Below are 14,680 nucleotides of genomic sequence, written 5' to 3'. Positions count from 1 at the left end.
GACATAGCACTTTAACCTTTAGTATAATAGTGGATTTCGAATTAAATGGTGCTAATGTGTCTTCTAGAGAACATTCTACAGGGAGTTATTGATCGAGCCATCGAGGTGCATCTTGAGTTGCTCAAGCCTGGAAGAGATTCCGAAGAACTCAATAGACGGCAGCTATGTACTTTTACAACAGTTGCTTCGTTTCAACACTTTTAAATGTGATAGGAAATGTCTCTTTAAAACCCTTTTCTCTCCTCTCTCGCGCTCTAGATTGTTTCCTCCCCCTTTTGTCAATTTGCATAGCCAATAGTTCTTCTGCGCTCTTTCGGATTGTTACTGGGCAGACTTTCTCTGTGGAAATTCACCTTCTAAAGTGCCAGGGTGAACCTAATCTATTTGCCGATCACCTGATGAATGTTGCTACTCTTCAGAGTCTGCCGCATGCATAAGTCATGAATAAATTTGTACACATCTAGCCGAGCGAGGGCAATACAATTGCTGAGGGATGCTTTGAGAAACTTATAGATAGGCTTTTTTAATTATAAGAAACGTAGCCTAGGCTATTTAATCAGATAAAATGATTCTGATGACGATTTATGCATAGCAAATAAAGTAGTCAAATTTAAATAATATATAGGTTATAATATTGTCTGCACATAAGTTTATATTTTGTTATAGTAGCCTATAGCCATACTTTACCCTGACCAAACGCAATAGGTAAGCTATTATAAATCCAAATGAACAGAGCAAGCAAAAATGATGCCTATCAGCTGCACCATCAAATTGGGGTATAATTAAGCAATTCAAGTGACTTAAATGCTGAAACATGCAGTCATTTAATTTCCTTCTTAAAACATCCGCGTTCCTTTTGTAAACTGTAGGGTTACCCACACGCATCCGACACGTGGAATTTTAGTGATGCAGGATATCATGAGTGTGTCTCATGTCTCCAAACACCGCTGTAATTAATTCAAATAATGAGGGCTATGAGTCTTAATAACATCAATAAAGCATCTCTTTTAATTGTAACGATATAAAGCTTTCCTTTTCTGATGCATTGGCAGGTTTTCATTCAAACATTTTTTTAATATAACCAAAATATTACTCGAATAATCCGCATTAGAACGCATACATAAAACACGTTTTGTTTAAAACACATGAAATATTTTTTTCTTACCATAAATATTCACAAATCCTACATAATACATAAATAGGCTATTGGTATTAGTGTGCAACGGGTTGACTCCTCATTCAATAATGTAGCCTGATTCAAACCCTCATCTATAGCTTAATCAACGCTCAGTTTCCTTTGTACTCATCAAGAAGTTCAAGCAAGCATGTATAGGCTGTACGTCAAAAGAGTTAACTGTACGGTCTGATTTAGAAGCATGTCTGTGGTTCACGCCTCTATACTCTATTCTAACCTGACCATGCTGTTTTTTCGCGGAGTAATGACGTCACAACAAAGCTGCTCTTACTGGGCTAAGAAGTTCATGCTATTTCCCGGATGCCTGCAATTAACGCGATATCCGTGAAGACACACCCAGATAAAGTTTGCTAAACCATCCAAATATCACAGCTGATTTTACATTTAAGTTTTTCACACATTTACTTAGATGTTTTCTTCAATGAAAACTTAAAGAGCTTAAAGTTTGAGTCTCCATAAATCAAGAAAGCATTTATGTGTGGATAATAAGAAAATTAATTTTAGGACACAAATATTTGCTTGTCTTTTCACTTAAACTTATAAAACATAACTCATGAATTACAGCAATAATCTACTGGACTGCACAGACACTTCATTGATGTGAAACATGTTGAAACTAAAAACTAAAAATACTAAGAAATTATATAGTTTACCAAACATATTTTTCTAGAAGAACATGTCAGCAAAACTGAAGAACTAAAAGTAAGCAATTTAAATGTAATATTTTAGAAGGGAGGTCTTCCTGTAAACATGTTTAAAACATGTTTGTTTTTTATTGTCAGACAAATTATCAAAACATAATGTTCATGCTTGCTAATGTTGTAAATATAATTTTGGACTTTCAAATTCAGTTAATTCAGTTTTATTTCATTGCATTTTAAATGAAAAACATTTAATTATTTAGATTATTGTTTCATTAACAAGGAATTCTATTTAATTGAATTGAGAACAATAATCTATATAATAATCAATAATCACAGTTTTAAAAAAAAATATTAAATTCCTAATGATATTACCAAATTCCTCTAGCATTCTCTGAACAAAATAAATTGAGTTCCTGGAGAATCAAGTTTTTGAATAAACAGGTGGCCACACACAACTGTTTATAAAGTACATGCATTTTTAAAAAAAATCATCAAGCAGCAAATGTATTTACAATAATAGAAAATTAAAATTGAATTCTTAGTCAAAAGGCATGAAGAGAGAATAACAAAAAATAACAGAATTCTTACAGTTATAAGGACGTGGTTGAGCAACTGCAGATGTCCTTACTGAATAAAAACAACAGCACTTAGCCATCCATCACAAAAATATTTGATATGCTTCATTAATTGACATAGTTTACAATTATTGTAAATAACAACTACTAAACTGCCATTGACAAAAACAAAACCAAAAAAAAGGAGTGAATATCTCTTCATAATTGGAGACAATAAAATATTACACAACTGTATTAAATGATCTTTCTTTCATCCAAATATCTCCTTTTAATTGTCTACACTATAGTCATTAATTTCCCTTAATTCAAAATGCCCAAACACTTTTTAGATACATTCAAAATATTAATTTATCATAAATATTAATTTATTCATTTTAATTACTACTTTATTTTGGTTTTAAATGTTCTGAGGGAAAACATGTAAAGAGAGATGTGTATATATTTAAAATAAGTATATACAATTATTCTAGATTAGTTCCCTCTATATGACTTTTAACTTATTAATTTAAATGTCTTACTATCCTTAAATGACATGTTCTGATAAATGCATATTTCACATTAAGAATGGGATGAGAAAACTCTTTAAAATTCACCGTATTCTCATTAAAAAGACAGAACAAAGTCTTATTGTTGTCTGGAAATGTCTTTGTTTAGCCAAATAAAGGTAAGAAGTGTCCAAATGCAAATAATAGTTTGAGAGATGTTTCGCTGTAACACTGCTTCCCAATACTATCTTATTTACTTGCACAAACCCACAACAGGTGCATCAGACCTTAGGAAATAACTGTATAGAGCATAATCAAGTAGCAACAGTCACAAAATAGCTTCAGGCTTATCTCCTAATTGAAAAAAAAAAGAGAGACTCTCTTTGCTTTACCTAAAACATTACTGGCGGAATCTGTGTTATTTTTACCCCATCATCATTACAGACATCAAAAGGGACCTGGACATTGTGTTGACAGACATTTTCTTCAGACATAGTCTGTCTAGTCTAAAATGACAATGTAGATCCCTGTCAAAAGCCCCCTGCCAGCACGACCAACATTACAGCATTCATACACCCCGACCCCAGAATCCTCATATAAACACATCTGTCAAAATGGGGGACCCTTCACCTCAGAAGTAAATATGACTGTCCAATATACCTTTAACAGGTCATGTCTTTTCTTTGTAACACACCAGGACATTTTATGTTGGACAGCACAGCTACTGCTGTCTTCCTCTGCTCTGTGCCTCTCATATCACAAGCCCTTGAGTTTGTCACTCACGCAACAGCTGCTGGCTGATACTTTACCATTCCAGTGCCCATTTTTTCTTTCTCCTTCCAAGCAAAGAACCCACACAGAGAAACAAAAGCCTTTTTGGAGAATGCAAGGACATTTCGGGGGCAGGTTATGTCCCTCAAGAATTTGTCAGCACAAAAAATGCCTTTTCCGACATTGCATGTCTGATTCTTCCATTACTGGGAAAACATCCTGAGAAGTTCCACCTGGGAGCAAAGCATACTTCAGCTTTGTCAACAATGTAGCAGTCGAGATCAAACACCCTTTGAGCAGAAACACCACTTTTTCTCTCCTCTATCTTGAAACCAACTTGAAACTAAATTAACTTTTGTGTTGTGCACAGCATTTTCTTCTTCTATCAGCTAAAAAACACCTGCTGCAAACTAGTGCCTGATACTTCCTTCTGCACTGATACAAATGCAAGTTAAACGCATTCACTTTGCAGTTCTGTTTTAATCGCAAATGTTCCTGTCATGTTCTCCAGCAATCCCACACTTACACCTGCACAGTGCGTACAAGGTAAGCCATCTTGAGTTGGGTTTGCACCTCGGTTGCTCTAGTCACCTATTTGTGTTCTTGGATAAGGACCTGTGGGTCCCCAGAACAATCAGGTGGGGTTAAAGCATTGATGTGAGAGACGTCGTCTGCAAATTCTCACGTTCAACATGCTTCAGGTGTCACCTCATTTAGGGTGTTCAGTAATAGTCCTAAACATATATAACCTAAAACACGTCAGAAATTATTGTTACTGAACTTAGTATTTAGAAAACTTAGTAAACAGATCACCCTGTTTTTATGCACTTTTTAATTACCAAAAATCATGAGCTGAAAGTCTGATGTACATTTCACACTTATCTGAAAACACTTCAGGAGTTTCAAAGTCATCATCTGATTGGTTGAATGCGTGTTGTTTTCTTTAACGGTCCGTCTGAAAACAAATGCTGTGAAGCCAAACTCCCCGTGGAAGAAGAACATCGTCGAGTTTACAACTGTGGATCAACTAAACGCTGGGTTTTCAAAAGTAGGTTAAGTTTGCGACTCCATTGTTGCAGAAAACTTGCACAACGTTCTTGAATTAATCATTTATTAGATGCACGGCGATCTGCTATTGCAGGGGTATCGCCTTTACATTTTCACGCCCCTAAACATGACGTGAAACAAAACAAACTGTGATTGGTTGTGTTACATGTCAGTCTTGGGCAGTCCTTGACCAATGAAAGCTGCGATAGAGTCCAGACCTTCTGCTGTCAACCTGAAGGTCTGGCTACGCAAGACTACTCAGTACTTAAAGTCCCAGTAAACTGGAAGCAGAAACTGTGTTTTCTTCAGTGCTGTGACGTATTTCCAAGTGAAACTGAATATGGAATAGAGGGCAGTGTTTTATCTCAGCGCTCCTCCTTTCCATCTCTCGCTCGTAGTAGACTAACGGTTGGAGGGGAGTGATTAAGCCTTTTCAAACCTAAGCGTCAAACTGACATCACCTGAGAAGGAATGCCATTTTCAGACCGGAAGTTACTTTTCAGATTTGTATTAAATATTACGGCGACAAACTAATTTTTCTGTGTATTAACTTGCATGGATTAATTGTTCACCATAAGACCTTTAATATTTGCTTACAAAGTAAACTTTAAATATATAATTACAATGTAACAACGACACCTTAAAGTGTAACCAAAAGGTTTTACGCTCTCTTGAGTTGGATTTTGACCAATGTAAAAAAGAGTTCATGCGAATAATGGGAGATGAAAATGCACTTACGGAATAAATTCTGACGTAGCAAACAATAAACCCATGTGACTAACGGCTGTTTACAGTAACAAAAATGTTGCATAACATTTCAAATTTGGTCATTTTAAAATGTTGTAGCCAAAGGTTGTGAGTAAAATGTCACTACAACCTCCCAAAAATCTTGCTGACGTTGTCTTTCCCATAGGGCTCGACGTCATCATAATGCCCTTGATACTATTGCCTTCATCCAAAATTCTGCGTTTCTTCTTCTGTGCATAGCATTCAATTTGGTGATTGCAAGCAGCATGAAATTAAATAAATTCCAAACTTGTTTGACATTCTTTCTTCTGTGTAACACAAAAGAAGATATTCCAAAGACTGATGGCAGAAGGTCCGTACTCTATCACAGCTTTCATTTGTCAAGGACCGCCTTAGAGGACGTTTGACCGACATGTAATACACAACCAATCACAGTTCGTTTTGTTCTGGATCATGTTTATGGGCGTGAAAATATAGTCAAAGTTGATGTCCCTGCAATAACAGATCGGCGTGCAGCTATAAATGATTCATTCAAGAACGCTGTGCAAGTTTACTGCAACAATAGAGCCGTGAATACTTTTAATAAAAAAAGCATTTAGTAGATCAGAAAAGATGACGGCATTCTTCTTCCACGAGGGAGTTTGGCGTCACAGCATTTGTTTCCAGGCGGACCGTTAAAGAACGCAACACACACAGACCAATCAGATGACGACCTTGAAACTCCTGAAGTGTTTCCAGATAAGTGTACCATATATGCATTAGACGTTCAGCCAACAAATTAATTACGATTGGGCAAGTTATAAATTTACTAGTCTCAACCTCAGACGTCACACCTAAGGACCTTAGGTGTGACGTCTGAGGTTAAGACTAGTAAATTTATAACTTGCCCAATCGTAATTAATTGCAGTCCTGTCTCCATTTTCTATGCTTGCCTTGTTTTATTTACTGTTAAATAACAGTCATCCACTCAAACAACTGGATGGAAACACACCTAAATCACTCATTTTTTCGAACATTGAAAAGATTCACTTCATGTTCCAACTTGTGAAACTTTCACTTTAAAGAAGTTCAACCAAAAATTACAATTCCCAACATTTTCAGTCATTTTTTACTCACCCTCATGTCATTTTAAACCTGTTTGACATTCTTTCTTCTGTGTAACACAAAAGAAGATATTGTGAAAACTGCTGATTGTTCTTTTCCATGCAATTACAATGACTGACATTTTTAAGCTTTGGACACAAAAGCACCATAAAAGTATCATAAAAGTGGTCTGGAGATATTATACATTTAAAGGGGGGGGGGGGGGACACTCAGTTTCAGTCAATCTCATGTCAATCTTGAGTACCTATAGAGTAGTATTGCATCCTTCATATCTCCGAAAAGTCTTTAGTTTTATCATATTTATAAAAAAAATATGGGCTGTACCGAGTCTTTCCGGAAAAAACCGAGCGCCTGGAGGCGTATCGTGTGGGCGGAGCTAAAGAATGACAAGCGCGCAAAGCGGTGACGTCCTCAAGCGTGGAGAAGCCCATCTATCTCAGCTAATACAGATAATGATCCACAATCAAATCTGAGGCTGAAATAAATTGAACAGGAGAAACGGCAACATCAGGATGTCCGTCTCTGTGGTATGTACTATATTTAGGGGCCTTTGTGTGCAGTTAATGAGGACATGATTCGGTTTATGGACTATTGTATGTGACTAGACCTTAGAGGTAGCAAGCAAAACGGTTTTGCACGTCAGAGTCAGAATATTGTAACGTTATACAGAACAACAATTGAGTAACCGTTAGCGCATTTGAATGACGAAGCACGCGATCGTATCGTTTACTGATGTTTACTCATGCGACGGTAGCCAATAGCAGAGACATTTGAAGTTGATTTACTCACCGGCATCTTCCAAAGCAGGACCGCTCTGTCAAAAACACACTTCTTTGGTATGATTTGGTGAAGTCCTGTGACAGCAGTGACCGTGGAAATCCACTTTGCGACGCGACTGAAGCGATGCCTTGAAGCTTCCCGTCATTTCTGCGTTCAAATCGGTTCAAATGCAGCGCTGCCTTCCCGGAATGCTGTGCTGAAGCGTTGAAGTCGCTCGACGTCACCCATAGGAATAAAGTGGAGCGCGGCGCGACATAAGTGTTCACGGACGACTGGATCTGCACCTGAGAGACTGTTTACAGCGTGCATTTCCTCTCTCTCCCTCTAGTCACGCGCGCGCGCACCCTTCCGGGAGAAGAGCCCATACGGCCCATACAAGGACCTTCCGCTCTATTTAACGTCAAGTAGACCCATACTCGAAAAAAACTCGCCGAAACTTGTGAGAAACCGGAAGGAGTATTTTTAACACAGAAATACTCCATCAAACGTCCAACATTAGTTTTTGAAACTTTGTCTATGTTTAGGATGGGAATCCAAGTCTTTAAAGGTGTAAAAAGCTCAGTATGCATGAAACAGCATTTCACCCCCCCTTTAACATTTATTGGCATTAATGAGATAGTTAGCAATGTTGAATTGATGATTCTTTCAAATGCGATCTTTGCAATTAATAATTTATTTACTTAATAAAACTGGTCCAAATGATAAATTGAAAAGATCTTAAACTGATCTAGTCCAACTCACTGACCCTCTGATCCGGTGGCAACAGTTAACAGTTTACTGGAGGGGAAGATTATCAGTGAATAATGGCTTAAATTTGGATCTGTTGATCACACAATGCTGGTGTACAACTTCTAAAGACTTGTAACATCATGCACAAATCATATTGACCACTTTTTTGTAGCTTTAAAGTGACTGCTTTTGTTTTATGGAGGGAAAAAGGAAAGCAGGTTTTGAACAACATTTTCATTTTTGTGTGAACTGCTCCTTTATTAAACCTGAAGGATCTTAAAGGTTCAATGATAGGCCCCCATTCAGGCCTCCTCATCAGCAAGGGGCCTTACAAATCAAATAGCCCTCCATCACGATTACCCTACCACACATGAATTCACAGCACAGCCCCACACTAAAGTCAGGGTGCAATAATCTGATCCTTTTGGGAAATTCTAGTGTCAGGTGTAATTTACGATCCGTATCTTTCAAGTTCCCCCTACCCAGGGAGCCACCGTGTATGTGTTTGAAACATGTGTCGCTTGCTATCTCGCTCGCTGAGGCACAAAAAGGTAAAGGGAAGCTTAACATCCTGGGAAAATCTCAAACTGAGTGAAATTACCTTGATCCAAAGATTCCTGCCGCATACCAGCTCGATGAACCCATAACACCACAGTAAAACAGCTGAGAGAGATAAAGAGCAGTACAGGGAACGATAGGGTAAAGTAAAAGGAAAAAGCAAAGAATGAAATACTAAAACAAAGGTAAAGCTGATTAAACAGGTTTTCGGGTTTTGTAAAGCCCCATTCTAGTCCAGGTACCCCAATACAGGAGAGATTCATTAAATTGATCAATGGTGATCCAGCAGCACCTCCCCACAGAACAGACCCATGATTCTGTTTGGGTTTATTTAAGAAGGGTGGAGGTTGTTTTGGCTGTGATGCTATTGTGTGAACTTAAAACCAGAGGGCAATTTTCAGGGATTTGTGGGATTGCAGATTTAAATATCAGACACAACAGTCCCAGTACTGTCAGATGTTGCATTCTTTTAGGTCTGAATCGCTTGCGTTTCAATTATGCATTCTGTAAACTTGGGATTTATGATACTGGTCGTTCACACCTTGTTAACCTACAATGAACCAGAGTTCTCAACACACTTCTGAGGTAAACAGAAGACTTTATGAGAGGTTCTTTACCTCCACTTCCTAAAACTAAAGATAAATATGGACTGCTGAAGATGCAATCAGTCTTAGAAATGAATCTGTATGTAAAAAGAGAGGAGAAAGATGTATAGAGTAACCAAAACTTATGAAAAGAAACAGTATGCATAGGTGGAGATGCGCTCCCTCTTTAAAGAAATATTTCAAATAAAATGCAATGAAATAGTTTCAAACAGAAACGGCTCTGGTTTCAAGTTCCGCTTTACAACATCTCAGGATAAACGTTCCCGCTAAATTATTATGAAAGCGTCTACATTCATAAACCACTATAATTTGACCAGAGCAAGCATACTGTATATGTGATTTGGCATGGTAGTGAATTTGAATAATAAAGCATTGCCTTCCTTAATGCATCAAATTAATTTCATTCAAATTCTGAACTGATTACATATCCCCAAACTCACAGCCCAAATTCTACTAGATTTGGGCCAAAAACTCAAATGCATCTGGTTATAAAGCACACAAAGATCTCAATTCATCGCAATCTCACAAAGTTCCACTAAAATCAATGAAACAGTGAATCTCTTATTTAAACACAACGTCTTATTATCAGGTAATAATGAGAGGATTTGCAGAACTCAGAAATGGACAAAAACACCAGCGTTTTGATAGGTGAGTGGATTCCAACTTAGACATGCCGGATTGGCCTTTGCAAACAACAGATATTTTTGAGATTGGCTACATTGCTCAATGTTGTAACTTTTGTAAATAGAAACCTTTGATGCTCTCAAGAGAGCAAACACCAAATATTTTTCACCAATATACTATTACAAAGAAAACTGAACCTAGTCTAGCAGTTATGGGCAGCTTTTTCCTCTAAATGCATTCAGAAGTAGCAGCAGTCAGTGGTTTGAGTGAGAAAATTTCACGCTAGTCTCAAGTTCGTGGCCAGGGAAAGGCTAATCCTTCCTGGCCCAGCCTTACACACACTCTGCCTATGAATATAGAGAATGTGATGCCGTTTTGCATGCTGGGTCGGCGCCTCCATCTTTTTTATCATGCAGATGTTAGTTTAAGTGTTTGTTCTTTAAATAAGTTTAGTATTAGTTAGTTATTTGATGCTATAAAACGGGGGTGTGACGTCATGACTGACAGCTGAGATTGGCAGCTTCTCTGAGCGAAGTAGTCACTGAGGCAACAACAGACTTTTTTCTGGATCTTCGGGAAGAGACTGGAGCTTTAACTTTAATTTATACTTTTCCACGTTTATTTCAGATCATCATAGGTTCCTATTTTGAAGATCTGAGCAAATGGTCCTCTTTTTTATTTAAAATGCACACTTAATAAAAGATAATGATCATGCATTGATAAAATTGAATCTATTTAATCAGACTAGACATTCATTATGCTACCTCCTGCATAGAATTTAAAATTGAGAGCACACTTGTGCCCATTAGCTAAAATGTAGCATTATGGATTACTTTGCACTTAACAGAGATTGAAAATGGTAAAACAAACTGAGAGTGGGTTAAACTGGGTTTTCAAGTCATTTAGAGAAAGGCAAGTTTCTCAAGCTGAATGCACCTGCTTGCAGAGTGGCACTTTGTGAAAATTTATCTGCTCTATCATAACCTCAACATCTTGCTCCTGCCAGACAAAATGTGCGACTTTGTTTGTAAGCAAAAAATACATATTGTCCCATTGTAGCGACCGGTGAGAATCTTGTGCTTAAAATAAGTACAACACACACAGACATAAACACAAAACTGCCTCAAAGCAGGACTGGAGGGCACAACTTTATTAGATCTGAGTGGTTCCATTCTGGCCTTAAACTGTTTGTTGTGTTTGGAGTGATTCCAAGTCATTTGAGATATTTATCAAATGATACCTCTATTCAAAGGGATTCGGTTCTGAATTTCCCTTTTCCGTTTCCTGAAAACATTCCCTACGTGTTGCTGAAAGCAGACGCCGATGTAGGGTGTGCTCTGCATGGAATGCTCACACCTGCTTACATTTCGTGAAACTGACTCTTCATAGCTGAAAAATGATCAAATTCACTTTAACAACCAGCCTCCACAATATAAAATAAGTAAATAAAATGTGCCAAAAAATGTATGTAAAAAATACTTTCATAAGACTGGAAAAAAAATTGTGAAAATGTCACAAACAAAAGAAATGGCAAGTAACACATTGAAAGAAAAACTGAAATTTTATTTAAGTGTACTCCAATAATCATTAACCAACAATACAGAAATTTGGCAACCTTCATAACACATTTGAAATGCAACAAGACCATGCTTATCTTACAGAGCTTATATTAAAAATATGATCATAAATAAAATCCTTTTGGAGAGCTTTTACTATATATATTTAAAATCATGTGTGCATGGTCATGTAACAAAACAAGCACCTTCTCATTCATATTTGATGTTTTATGTCATATTCAGTGATGCTTAAAAGTTTGTGAACCCCTTGCAGAATCTGAAAATGTGAATAATTCTAACAAAATAAGAGGGATAAAGTAAAATGCATGTTTTTTTATTTAGTGTGCAGTATAAGATATTTTACAAAACAAAAAAGCAGCCGTGGATTATCAAGGTAAAGACACCGTATTATGAATGTACTGTAAACCCTAACGCTCAAAATAATTATTCATATAATAGAGCCAACTCAAATTAAACAAATTAGTTCAAACAAATTAACTTTTTTAGAGTATTTAAAACTTTTGTTTCTTTTGAGTTCTCAGAAGTGACACATTTTAAGTAATATGAATTGTTTCATTGTTTTGAATTCTATGCACCTGAGGACAGTAAATGCATATTATTCTTTATCATGGTGACAAATGGAGCATGAGCTTAGTTTGAAAACAGATATGTTAAATGCATTATATTGCTGTCCCCATTCAGCAAATGCTATGCTATGCTAATAAGATTACATTATATTTTTAAAGGGGGGAGGGGGGATGCTGTTTTATGCATACTGAGTTTTTTACACTATTAAAGACGTGGATTCCCATTCTAAACATGGACAAAGTTTAAAAAAATAAGTTGGATGTTTGATTTTAAGTATTTGTGTGTCAAAAATACTCCTTCTGTTTTCTCACAAGTTTCGGAAAGTTTTTTTCGAGTATGTGTCTGCTTGACGTCAACAGGTCGGAATGTCCTTGTATGGGCCTTGGATCTTCTCCAGGAGGGGTGTGCGCCCAAATGACCAGAGCGAGAGAGGAAACACGCCCATAAACACTGCACTCACTGCTGTCACAGGACTTCACGAAATCAACAATGTCACCAAAGTGTGTTTTTGATGGAACGGTTTCACCGATAAAGGTTCACGGTCCTGCTTTGGAAGCAGGCGGTAAGTAAAACTGCTTCAAATGTCTATGCTGTTGGCTATCGTCGCGTAAGTAAACATCAGTAAACAACTCGATCGTGTATAGTTAATTTATCAATGAAGCGATGCGATGTATGATGTGTAAATATATTTGTTTAGCTGACCATTACAGGTGTCTGTTTGTTTATTGTAAAACCACCCAAACATAAACCTATAGGGGACGTTCACACAAAGCATGCTTTTTCATTTAAATGCGTTACTCCATTGTTTTTTTATACACTATCTGACGTGCAAAACCGTTTTGCTTGCTACTGCTAAGGTTTAGTCACATACAATAGTCAATAAACCAAATCATGTCCTCATAAACCACGAGTAAACAAACGCAAATGTTGACAGGCCACTAAATACAGTACATACCACAGAGACGGACGTCCTGCTGTTGTTGCTTCTCCTGTTCAATTTATTTCAGGCTCCGGATCTGATTCTGGATCATGTATGTATTAGTTGAATCTGATTGATAGCCATGGTTAACGGGTAACGTTTTCTTTTCCATGCTTGAAGATATCACAGCTTTCAGATGCTCTCATGTAACAGCTGCGTGAGCTCATGATTCTTTAGCTCCGCCCACTCGATACACCTCCATCCGCTCAGTTTTTTCCCAGAAAGACTCGGTACAGCCTATATTTCTTTTATAAATATAATAAAACTAAAGACTTTTCAGAGATATGAAGGATGCAATACTACTCTATAGGTACTCAAGATTGACATGAGATTGACTGAAACTGAATGTCTGAAAAAGTATGGTTAGAAAATAAAAATCTGCAAGTTCTGCTTACTTAACTAAAGTTCTTAATTTAAAAAAATTGAGGCAATTTTGCCAACTTATTCAGGTATACAGTGCACATAAACTTTTGAACTGGGTAATTTTTAATAAATGCAGCTTTTTTTGTGTAGCAGCACTGTATGTTAATATAATCATCCCTAAAATTTGTCATATTTGTCAATATGCTGCTGATTTTTAATTATTTTTATTATTATAATTATTTTTTTACATTTATTTCTGAAATTCTTTCCTGAAACTGAAATCTGATCCCTTTTTTAAATTTTCCATTTCTCTGCACATACATAGAAATGCTTCCATAAAGCAGCAGAATCATTCTTAACTTTTTGGCCTTCTCCCGTCTACATTTAGGGTAGAGAAAGCCATTCATGATCCATTACCTCTGGAATTCCTCCACATAGTTGAGGAGCCAGTCCACATCACAGGCCGGCACTCACCTTTCAATCACTCCTCTGCCCTAATCACGTTAGCTCGTTCATAATCGCATTGCAATTACTGACAGGAGTGTGACCCTTGCTTTCCGCACTCCCAATCTAATACATGTGTTTCGCCAAAGACAGAGGGATGCTTTGTGTCAGAGAAACAGGGGGAAATGGGGGGGAAAGGGAAAGAAAACAAGACTGACATGCTGTGTCATGCAAAGGCTATAAAAAGGGATGCAGCCTTTTTCCTGAATCATTCCGGAGTTGAGAGCACTATTTTTAGCGAGGCAGGGGAGTGTAAACAGCGACAGTGGCTGGAACCAGACCTGAAATCTTCTCCCTAACAAGGGCTTCAAGAGCCCGAAGCCCTCGTTTCTTACATCTTCCCCCTTCCTTTCCCTCATTCTCTCTCTTTCTTCCAATTGCCCCCACCCCCTTCATCTCTCTGCCTGTCTCTCCAGGAAAGTAATCTCCATTACCCTCCCTCCATGCTGATTCAGGATTCAGAACTGTCCACTTCAATCTAGGGGTGTGAATGCTAAAAGGCCATTCAATGTGAGAAGAGAAACTCTGCTGGGGACGTGGGATGGAAATGCCTCGCTCCCCCCGTTAATTTCTCTAGGGCTCGACTTCCACTCTCCGGAGCTTCCCAGCATGTCAAGGGTCAGCCCCCCCAGACCTCCTGACTGATGGGTCAACCCCCCTGACTTCCACAGAGCTCTCCATGAGAATGCCAGAAAGAGAGAATGGACAACAAGCTTCTAATGAACTGGGGAGGGACCGATCTGGACCCCAGTGCTCGGCCATAAAAGATGCCTCGGACCAAAAGACCTTTAAAGCGACGTCTCCTTCCACACTGCTTAGCTTGAAC

Source organism: Pseudorasbora parva, chromosome 25, assembly GCF_024679245.1.
Source record: "Pseudorasbora parva isolate DD20220531a chromosome 25, ASM2467924v1, whole genome shotgun sequence".
Lineage (NCBI taxonomy): Eukaryota > Metazoa > Chordata > Actinopteri > Cypriniformes > Gobionidae > Pseudorasbora > Pseudorasbora parva.
This window is presented reverse-complemented; position numbering follows the sequence as displayed.